The 12151-nt window shown below is 37.5% G+C and overlaps 1 protein-coding gene and 1 pseudogene across 1 annotated transcript in view; one reads left to right on the forward strand and one right to left on the reverse strand.

The window, feature by feature from the left end:
• KCND2 (potassium voltage-gated channel subfamily D member 2) overlaps positions 1-12151 on the forward strand; it is a 518551-nt gene that overhangs the window by 433264 nt on the left and 73136 nt on the right.
• LOC139016627 (protein Churchill-like) overlaps positions 11025-12151 on the reverse strand; it is a 36880-nt pseudogene continuing 35753 nt past the window's right edge.

A 12151-nucleotide genomic window follows, 5' to 3' on the forward strand; every position in this document is an offset into this window, starting at 1 on the left:
AAATTCGTGCACCAGGCCTCTAGTAAAGAATATAATATCTGAAATAAAGAGTATACTAGAAGGAATCAACAGCAGGTTAGATGAAGCAGAGGATCAAAGCAGCAAATTAGAGTACCAGATAACAGTAAACACCTAAGCAGAGCATCAAAAGAGAGAGAGAGAGAGAGAGAGAGAGAGAGAGAGAGAGAGAATTACCAGAAATGAGGAAGCCCTGGCTGAGGGGCTCATATGGCTGGAGCATATTCCATGCACCGAAAGGTTTCAAGTTCAATTCTCAGTCAGGGCACATACCTTGGTTGGAGGTTTGAGTCCTAGTCAGGGTGCATCTGAGAGGAAACCATATACTTGGGTGAGAATTTAAAACATTAAATTAAAAATAAGAAAAAGAATAAAGTCTAAGAAACCTCTGAGACAACATCTACATTATAGTGGAACCAGAAGGGAAAGAGAGTGAGCAAAGGATAGAGAAACTGTTTGAAGAAATAATAGCTGAAAACTTCCCTAACCTGATGAAAAAAAAAGTCACCCAAGTTCAGGAACTTCAGAGTCCCAAATAAGATGAACCCAAAGAAAACCACAGCAAGACACATCATAATAAAAATGGCAAAGGCTAAAGACAAAGAGAGAATCTTAAAGGCAGCGAGAGACAGACAGTTAGTTACCTACAAGGGAGTTCCAATAAGGCTATCAGTGGATTTCTCAACAGAAACACTTCAGACCAGAAGAAATTAGCATGAAGTATTCAAAGAGATGAAATGCCAAGACTACAACCAAGACTACTCTACCCAGCAAGGATATTTAAAATTGAAAGCAAAATAAAGAGCTTCCCAGATTAAAAAAAAAATTGTAAAGGCTAAAAGAGTTCATTACCACCAAACCACTATTGCAAGAGATCACATTGCGGACCAGTAGTTTTATTGCTAGCTTTACCCAGTGGCCAGATAAGTTTCTATTGAACGAGTACAAAAATCATTTTACATAAATGTTAAAGGCATACTTTAAAATTAAATACCCATTGCATTTTGAAGTTATTTATTACATGTTCTTACAAGCTAATATCTTTTTAAAGTATGATACTTTGTAAAACACTGTTTAATATGAAGCAAGAATTATCTTGATACGTCCTCAATGTCTTAAAAAGATTGCTTGAAGAAGAAGAAATGGGGGGCGGGGGGACATAGGTATAAAGAAAAAATGGCAATAAATAAGTATTTATCAATAATGACCTTAAATGTAAATAGCTTAAATGCTCTAATCAAAAAACATAAGATAGCTGAGAGGATAAGAAAACATGACCCATACATATGCAATCTACAAGAGGTCTACCTCAGAACAAAAGATTCACACAGGCTGAACATGAAGAATGGGGAATATTTCCCATGCAAATGGAAAGAAACAAATAAACAAAATAAGCTGGGGTAGCAATACTCATATCTGACAAAAGAGATTTCAAAACAAAGGCCATAAAAGAGACAAGGCCACTACATAATTGTTCCAACAAGAGGATATAACCCTGGTAAACTTATGGATCCAATATAGGAGCAACTAAACATGGAAAGAAAATCTTGATGGACTTTAAAGGAGAGATTGACAAAGTACAGTCATAGAAGGGGATTTTTTTAAAAAATGTATTTTATTGATTTTTTACAGAGAGGAAGGGAGAGGGATAGAGAATTAGAAACATCGATCAGCTGCCTCCTGCACACCTCCTACTAGGGATGTGCCGGCAACCAAGGTACATGCCCTTGACCGGAATCGAACCCAGGACCCCTCAGTCCGCAGGCCAATGCTCTATCCACCGAGCCAAACCATTTAGGGTTAGAAGAGGATTTTAATACCCCACTGTCATCAATGGATATATCTTCCAGACAAAAAAACAAATAAGGAAACAGCAACCTTACATGAAAAACTAGATCAGAAGTGTTTAATTGCTATTTAGAGAATATTTCATCCCAAAGTAGCAAAATATACCTTCTTCTCAAGTGCACATGGAACATTCTCAAAGATAGACTGCATGTTAGGACACAAAATAAGTCTTAAAAAATTCAAGAAGATTGAAATCATACAAGCATCTTCTCATCACAGTGGGATGATATTAAAATTCAACTACAGTGAAAATACTCATCAACATTCAAACATATGGAGGCTAACCCATGTCATTAAACAATGAATGGGATACCAATGAGTTTAAAAAAGAAATAAAAATTTACATAGAAACAAATGAAAATGAACACACGACAACCCAAAATATATGAGACACAGTGAAAGCAGTCCCGAGAGGGAAGTTCATAGCATTACATGTTTACTTCAAGAAGAAAAAAAAAACTCAAATAAGCAATCTAATGTTATACATAAAAGAGCTAGAAAAAGAACAACCAAAGAGCTCAGAGTAAGTAGAAGGGAGGAAATAATAAAGATCAGAGGAGAAATAAATGACTTAGAGAGTAAAAAACAATACAAAAATTCAGTGAAAACAAGAGGCGGTTCTTTGAAAAGATAAACAAGATTGACAAACCTTTAACCAGACACATCAAGAAAAAAAGAGAGTGGGCACAAATAAATAAAATCAGAAATGAATGAGGAGAAATAACAACTGACATCACAGAAATACAAAGGATTGTAAGAAAAATACTACGAACAACTATATGCCAACAAATTGGGCAACCATGGAAAATAGTTAAATTCCTAGAAACATACAATCTACCAAAACTAAATCAAGAAGAATAAAAAAACCTGAATAGACCGATTACAACGAATGAAATTGGAGCAATAAAAAAAAAAACAAAAAAATCCTCCCAGCAAACAAATGTCCTGGACCGGATGGATTCACAGGCAAGTTTTACCAAACATTCAAAGAAAAACTAACACCTATCCTCTTCAAACTATTCCAAAAAATTTAAAGAGGAATGAAGACATCTTAGCTCTTTTTTCAAGGCCAGCATTATCCTAACTCCAAAACCTGAGAAGGACACTACAAAGAAAGAAAATTATAAGCCAATATCTCTGATAAACATAGATGCTAAAATAAATATCAACAAAATATTAGCAAACCGGATCCAGCAATACATTAAAAAGATTATACACTATGATCAAGTGAGATTTATTCCAGGGATGCAAGTTTGGTACAATATTTACAAATCAAATAAGTGTGATACATCACATAAACAAAATGAAAGATAAAAATCACATGATCAGATCAATAGATTCAGAAAAAGCATTCAATAAAATCCAGTGCCAATTTATATTAAAACTCCCAGCAAAGTGAGAATAGAGGGATCATACTTCAGCATAATAAAGGCCATATATATTATGAATAACCTACAGCCAACATCATACACAATGGGCAAAATTTAAAAGCATTTCCCTTAAGATCAGGAATAAGACAGGGATGTCCACTTTCACAACTCTTATTCAACACAATATTGGAAGTCTGAGCCATAGCGATCAGAGATGAAGAAAAAATCAAAGGCATCCAAATTGTAAGGAAGAAATAAAAGTGTCATTATTTGCAGACGACATGATATTGTACATAAAAAAATACTAAAAATTCCACCCAAAAAAAACCCTACTAGATTTAACAAATGAATATAGCAAAGTAGCAGGATACAAAATTACATATTCAGAAATTGGTGACACTTTTAAACACAAGTAATGAACTATCAGAAAGAGACACTATGAAAACAACCCTACTTACCATTGCAACAACAAAAATGTACCTAGGAGTAAATTTAGCCATGGAGGTAAAAGACATGTACTCAAAAAACTATAGGGCTGGCCGGCGTGCCTCAGTGCTTGAGCATCAACCTGTGAACCAGGAGGTTTGATTCCCAGTCAGGGCACATGTCCTGGATGCAGACTCCATTCCCAGTGTGGGGCATGCAGGAGGCAGCTGATCAACGATTCTCCTTCATCATTGATGTCTCTCTCTCTCCCTCTCCCTTCCTCTCTGAAATCTATAAAAATATATTTTATAAAACTATAGGACACATATCCCATGGACACAGACAATAGGGTAGTAAAGACCTGAGGAGTGTAGATGCTGGGAGGAGGTGAGTAAAAGGGGGAAAATAGGAGATATCTGTAATACCAATCACAATAAAACACATATTTAAAAATAAATAGAAAGCAACATCAGAGGTAGGGAAGACACAACCTATTGTTTCTGAACAATGTATTCTTTCTTTACATCTCCCTTTCACACCTTTCCTAATACCAGTTGATAGGTAAAAGTTGCACTTGCACTCATTTCCTTTAATTATACAAAATCTTATACTTGAACTTAAGAGTTCTACTGTTGGCTAAAATAGAGGACTCTGCTTTAAAAAAAAAAAACACTCTAAGACATTGAAGAAAAAATTAAGGAAGATACAAATTAGAAGCATATAACATGTTCATGGATTGGAAGAATTAACATCATTAAATTGTCCATCCTACCCAAAGCAATCTATAGATTCAATACAATTCCTATTAAAATACAAAGAGCATTTCACAGATCTAGAAAACATACTCCAAAAATTTATATGGAACCACAAAAGACCCCGAATAGCCTTAGCAATTTTGAGAAAGGAGAACAAAGTTGGAAGAATCACAATACCTGATTTCAAACTATACTAGAAGGCCATTATAATCAAAACAGGCTGGTACTGGCATTATACTAGTAGATCAATGCAATAGAACAGAGAGCCCAGAAATCGACCCATGCTTTTAGGTCAATTAATATTTGACAAAGGAGGCAAGAGCATACAATGAGGAAAAGACAGTCTCTTCAATAAATGGCATTGGGAAAACTGGACAGATACATGCCAAAAAACGAAACTAGACCACCAACTTACACCATACACAAGAATAAACTCAAAATGGATAAAAGATTTAAATGTAAGTCTTGAAACCATAAAAATACTAGAAGAAAACATAAGCAGTAAAATCTCAGACATCTCTCATAACAATATTTTTGTTGCTATTATCTCCTTGGGTAAGGGAAACTAAGGAAAAAAATAAACAAATAAGACTATATCAAAATTAAAAGCTTCTGCACAACAGAAGAAACCATCAACAAAATGAAAAGGAAACCCACTGTATAGGAGAACATATTTGCCAATGAGACATCTTATAAGAGGTTAATTTTCAAAATATGTAACGAACTTATAAAACTCAACACCAAGAAAACAAACAATCCACTTAAAAATAGGGCAAAGGAATTGAATAAACACTTCTCCAAAGCGGACATGCAGATGGCCAAGAGACATATGAAGAATCATCAGAGAAATACAAATTAAAACAACAGTGAGGTATCACCTCACACTTGCCAGATTGGTTCCTACCAACAAATCAAAAACAGTAGGTACTGGCGAGAATGTGGAGGAAAGGGAACCCTAGTGCCTTGTTGGTTGGAATTCAGCCTGGTGTAGCATAGTAGAAAACAGTAGGAAACATAGTAATTTCCTCAGAAAAAGTTAAAAATGGAACTACCTTTTGACCCAGTGATCCCACTTTTGGGAATATATCCTAAGAATCCCAAAACACTATTTGAACAAATAGATGCACCTCTATGTTAATAGCAGCACTATTCACAATAGCCAAGGTCTGGAAACAGCCCAAGTGCCCATCAGTAGATGAGTAGATTAAAAAATCTTTGGTACATTTGCACAATGGAATACTTCACAGCCATAAAAATGAAGAAAATCTTGCCTTTTATGACAGCATGGCTGGACCTGGAGAGCATTATGCCAAATGAAAGAAGCCAGTCAGAGAAAGACAAATACCATATGATCTTATTTATGTGTGGAATCTAATATACAAAATAAACTGACAGACACAATAGAAATAGAGTCATGGATACATAGAAGAGACTGAAAGCTGTCAGAGGGGTTGGGGGAGAGAGGGACTGGATGAAAGAAGGTGAAGGGATTAGTGAAAGAACCCATAGACACAGACTGCAGTGTGGTGGTGGCCAGAGGGAGGGAAGGGTGGGGGCTGGGTGGAGATGGGCAAAGGGTGTGGGAGAATGGGGCCATCTGTAATAGTATCAACAATAAAAATAAAGTTTAAAAATTAGCAATCTTTCAGATAAAGATTTTTTAAAGTGTTTGACAGTACTAAAAATAAATTAAATCTAGATCTGTGAGTTGAAATAGAATGTAAAATAGTTTAAGATCCCTATGGTGTACTGTTCTTTCTATTAGACATCAATATATACAAAAAGCACAAAGACTTCATGGAACCAGTCAAAAAATTACCCCAGCTCCCCACTAATATCATAAACACTGGTCCTGCTGATCAGCCATTTAAATGAGTATTGAATGACACAGCAGTCTTTCACTGTTATACAGCTAGAGCTAAGGAAAACTTCAGAGAAGACGCAATGAACTAGATTATGTCATTGGGAAATGTGGTTGTAACATGGGTCTTTTAAGATTTTTAGCTCTATGTAACACAATGCCCAATTAAAAGTACTTGAAGAAATGGTCGTTTATTGTCTCTCTCAGTAAGAACTCTGGAATTCGGCAGTCCCATGGTTGATGTAGTAGCTTATGATGTTTGTTCCACTATTCTGCTCCACCATCATTTGGTATGTTGTTGATAACACTGCTTAAGGTTTTAAGATGACTATAGCAGTTGTAAGGATCATGTCTTCATAGAGCAACTTTCAAATAAATAAATAAATCAGTCTTTTCATGTGTCAGAGACTTTCAGCAGACTCTCCAGCTATCTTGTTGGCCAAAACTGCTTCATTATCCAATTCACAAATCACTTGTTGTAAAAGACAAATGGGGTTCCCATGACTGACTTAAAGAAAAAAATGGTTTAGCCCAGCTGGCATGGCTCACTTGGTTGAGTATCATCCCATGCACCAGGAGGTCACCAGTTCGATTCCAGGTCAGGGCACATGCCTGGGTTGCAGGTTCAGTTCCCAGTAGGGGGTGTGCAGGAGGCAGCTAATCAATGTTTCTCTCTCATCAATGTTTCTATCTCTCTCTCCCTCTCCCTTCCTCTGTCTGAAATCAATAAAAACATGCTTTAAGAAGAATATAATTATCTCTTAAAACACTAGTTGGGTGGCCTTTATTTGGAGAACAATACTATCCATGCCTGAGAAAAGTTGGCCTTCTTTAGGAAAGAAGAAAGGGATATGACTATGGAAAAAGAAAACACCAGTATCTGCCACAAAATTTTATATGAAAATTTTTCACCTGAAAAATCTGATAAAATTCTGACTTTTAACCAATTCTGAAAGCAGAGAGGCTAACTGAGGAAATTACTCCCTTCTCCCAGCAATCTGAGGCAAGTTCATATCAAACACCAAGCACGGTGCCTGTCTCTCAGTGCCTGTGTGATGAATCATTGAAAAGGGCCTGCAATTGTTGCTTTGCTTTCTCTAGTAATGATCTTGCAAATGGAGATGACTCGTTGGCATTTCTTAAGCAAGTCAGCATGGGGACACACTAGTAATGCTGAGTGTCCTAGAGACTGTAGGGTCCAGTGCTGAACGATGTCAGGGGAACTCAGAAGTCTTTTATTCTCTGTGAAAAGGAATGACATCAAGACAACTCATTGAAAAGATGCTTGTAGTATTTTTATAGTCAGCGCAAGAAGCAAACACTCAAAACAAATGTAAGTATTATGTTTTATAAGATACTTAGTAAAAGGGAAAATTATTGAAAGTATAAAAATGATACTACAACAGGCATATGTTATATGTACAATTTGAATGTGTATAACACAATTAGAACATTCTATACTCAGAGAGGAAAGATGATTAAGGAGCATGAAAATTTTGAGGATAGCTCTGTAAATCAATGACCAGATCAGATATGCATACTTATCGACAAAAGCAAGTTCTAATACAGAAACTTAAATAAGGTAGAGGAGAACTCTGACTAATCAAAATATTATTCCCTTCTGGCATTTATTGAAGAAGAAAAATTAACTAGAAGTGGAAATAACATTTCAGAGATTCAACAGACTTGAGTTCTGAGAGATTAAATGTAGGTGGAGTAATGAATGGTAGGACTAGTGGAGTAAACCTAGTTGATTCTATTGCAGCTTGTATAAGATAACCTGTTCTTTCTCTTTTTATTTTATTGTCTTTTTCTGGCTTCTTATTTGAGCCATCAGGATAATAGGCACCATCTCCAAATCCAGCCTTTATGTAAAATCCCGCATAATAAAAGGCTAATATGCAAATGACCTAATGGTGGAATGACCAGTCAGTATGATGCGTGCTGACCACCAGGGGCCAGACACTCGACGCAGGAGCTGCCCCCTGGTGGTCAGTGTGCTCCCACAGGGGGAGCACCGCTCAGCCAGAAACCAGGCTCACGGCTGGTGAGCACAGCGACAGTGGTGGGAGCCTCTCCCACCTCCGTGGAAATGCTAAGGATGTTCGACTGATGGCTTAGCCATCAGTAGGACATCACCCCAAGGCTCCTGGACTGCGAGGGCACAGGCCAGGCTAAGGGACCCCCCCCCCCAAGTGCACAAATTTTGTGCACCAGGACTCTAGTAGTAATATAAAAAAATGGAGTACTTCATCATCACCTAAAAGCAAGGGATTACTACTGATTTACTAGAAAGCCTTTCTCAAGATAAGGCCAAATTTTGTACAAAGCATTGAACTCTTTGTGTGCATGCTAACATGAAGTAGCCTTACACCTGGGGCCCTCACCTATAGCAAGTTCATCTTTGCTAAAATATATATTTTTTTTCATTTTATTGGGGTGGGGGGTTCAAAAGATCTTCATTCTTTTAGATCTAGAGAAAAATTCTAGAAGATGAAAAAGAAAGTATCACAAAACATAGCATGATGTTGGTAAAATAATAAAACATATGGATAGGATTGTATGTTTTAAATTTTTGTAGTATATTTAGTTCAAAATAGATAATAATTATACATCTTGCAATAGACGAAGATAGCAGTAGAGGCATATGAAATTGCACTCTTGAGCTCCAAATGGCTAAGTTGGAAGCATTCAAACTCCAAAAAGGGACCATTCAGAGGCTGTAACGGGCTTAGTGCTATTTAAAGTAATGAAGCACTTTCTCTACTTTCTGGATTCATTTCACCAAATGATTTCCTCAGCAGGTCAGATATAGATTTGCAGTAAGTGGAAAATATTTTCCAGGAATAAAACAACTGATTCCTAAGGCGCAGCTAACTTAGCTTTTCCAAATAATAACTTTTTATTATTATTATTTTGGTTAGACATGCCTTGGTTTCTGAGAAGGCGGTCACTGATGTTCTCAGACTCTCCCTGACCTTGCCAGACCCTCTACTTCATGTGTACTGAGCACTCCTGAGAGGGAGGGACTACCAGCTGTGTGACCCTGAGTGAGCTACTCAACTTCTTGTGCTTAGTTTCGTTGGCTCTAAAAGATTAATAATAGTACCTGCCTCATGGATCTGTGAATGGGGATTAAATCAGTGTTTTTTTTAAAAGGCCTTGGCACAAAGTAAGTACTCAATAAACCTCAGCCTTTATTACCCCTGTTATACAACAAAGCTTTCCCCTGGTATCAATAATGATCATTTTGCTCACCTTTTTTTCTTACAAGCAAAGCCTTCGTTCAGAATGCCTAAGTCTCTTAGATCTGAAGAGGAAACAATTTCATTTGTAATGCCTAACCCTTTTAAGTTTGGTCTCACAATGAGAATTAACTGAAGCCATCTCATTTGTATCTACTTCTTTCTATGCTTTCCAGAGCATTTTACATTCATTATTCATTTGGATCTCTCCATAATACTGTGCAGGATATACAATATCAATTCTTATTAGGCCAGTTTTTTTAAAAGGGGACAATAAAAAAGAGAGTAATGCTTTGCTTAATGGTTTTGCTGCTACCAAACAGCAGAGGGACCTAAATGCCAGAGTTTAGAACACCCAGGGTTCTTCCAGCTATGCAAGTTAAGATAGTCTAGGATTCCTCTGGAGCAAATGAAACCATTCTATTTATATTAACAAAAGTCCACACTTTATTCAGATTTCCCCAGTTTTCCCCAAGGTCCTTTTTCTGGTGTACGATCCCATTCAGGATATGACATTACATTAAGTAGTCGTTGACTTACTTACTTTGAGTGAACCAGTTTCTCAGACCTCCTTATCTTTGATGACCTGACAGTTCTGAGGAGCACTGGTCAGGTGTTTTGTAGAATGTCCCTGAACTGGTATTTCTTTGATGTTTTTCTAATGATGAGACTGGAGTTATGGTTTTGGGGGAGGATACTACAAAGGTAAAGTCCGTTCTCATCACATCATGCTATGACATGGCCGATCACCAATGATGTTAACCTTGATCCGGGCTCGTGTGTGTCCCCTTGCAATACTATACTCTGGAGGGAAGTCAACACACACACTCACACTTAAGGAGTGGGGAATATCTACACACATTATTTGAAAATCTTTTGCATGGGAGATTTTCCTGTCTTAATGTATATATTTACTTATTCAACCATTTATTTATGTCAGTATGGATTCATGAATATTTATTTTATAGTTTGGGTTATAATCCAATGCTACTTAATTTTTTACTTGAATTGTTCCAGCTTTGGTTACTGGGAGCTCCTTCAGTTGGCTCTTCTGTCCTTCTGACATCCCCAACCATTGTGATTTTTTTCTGAGCACTTTCTTTCTTTTCTTTTTTTTTCTTTTGGCACAAGATGCTCCGGGCTCATCTTGCGTATTTATAGCCCTAGTCCTAGACTAAGTCATTTCTCCAAGGAGCCCTGGTTCCTTTTATTGGAACCAAGATCTGGGCACTAGGTTCTCCCATTCTAATTATTTTTTAGCCACACAGCACTAACAAAGATGCTTCATTCTGGCTGCACCTGTGTGAACTGGGAACTCTGGCAGAAGAGCTCAGCTCCAGAGAACAGTAATCCCCCAAATTACTTCTTTTCTTTCAAAGAATAGGTCAGTCTAAGCAGAAACAGATAAGCAAATAATTTCCATTAAAAACTAAGACAAACCATCAGGTTTGCAGTATTGCAACCAACACAACCTAGTTACAACAGAACTGCAGAAGGATCCTTAGGATATCAGAGTCATTTGTCGGGGGTCATCAGGGAGAATACTGTTAGTATCTTCAGCTTTGCCACATAACAAACACAGCATGGTGTGCTCCTGAAATTCATCCATGATACGGAATGTCTATTCATGCCTGGCTACTACTTGATGACGATTCTAACAGGTGATCATAGGAACTATTTCTTCTCCATCTTCCTCTTTCAAAGATTTGTTTGTGATCAGCATAAAATCCCGCTTACCGCACACTGCACAGCCAGTAAAGTTCAGCAAGAAAGATCCATTCTCCAAGAAAATGTTACCCATATTGGGATATTCCTTCCCCACACAATCCCCACAAATGGTGATGCCGTTAACAGGGAAGTGCTAAAATATATTTTTATTAAGTTCAAGATAGCACACTCATTTTAGTGTTCCGGGCCTCATGGCTTAAGCAACTGCATGTAAGTAGAAGTTATTTTCAAGGAGACAAAGAGTTATTTTAAAAGAAAATTACAAGAGGCTCTCCTGGAATAAGAGTATATGTGAATTTCCTTCTTAGGTAATGAGAACTGCAGCAGATTGGTTAATATATTTCATCGTATTTTCACCAGCTTTCATTTTAAGAACTCAGAGCTTTTGCAAGATAAGCCAACTTTCAGCTACATAGGAAGTTACATATTCTGGGTAGACATCAAGTGTCTCTTGGTAGTTACCATTGGTAGACACTGGGAAACCTTGAAGCTCAGAGCAGTTTACAGCAAGGCCCAGACACAGCACAGAAGAGTGCTGATAAAGGTAGTCTCTGGATATGGCTAAAGCAAGACTATGAGAAAGATGAACTCCCTCCCTCCACTATAGGGAAGATCACCCTTACAGATTTGGTTGTTAAAAATTGGGCAGTTACCCACCTACCTAAACACTAAGATCAAGTAAGCTCTTCTTCAACGACATTAGAACTGTCATAGTCCAATATATATATACTAAAGGCCCATTGCATGAAATTTGTGCACTTGGGGGGGGTGGGAGGGGCCCCTCAACCCAGCCTGCGCCCTCTTGCAGTTTGGCGGGCCTAAGCTATCAGTTGAACATCCTTAGCACTGCTGCAGAGGCGGAGAGGCTCCCACCACCACTGTTGCACTCGCCAGCCGTGA

This window comes from Myotis yumanensis, unplaced genomic scaffold (assembly GCF_028538775.1).
Source record: "Myotis yumanensis isolate MYYU_CA2020_CCGP unplaced genomic scaffold, mMyoYum1.0.hap1 SCAF_9, whole genome shotgun sequence".
NCBI classification, from domain to species: Eukaryota; Metazoa; Chordata; class Mammalia; order Chiroptera; family Vespertilionidae; genus Myotis; species Myotis yumanensis.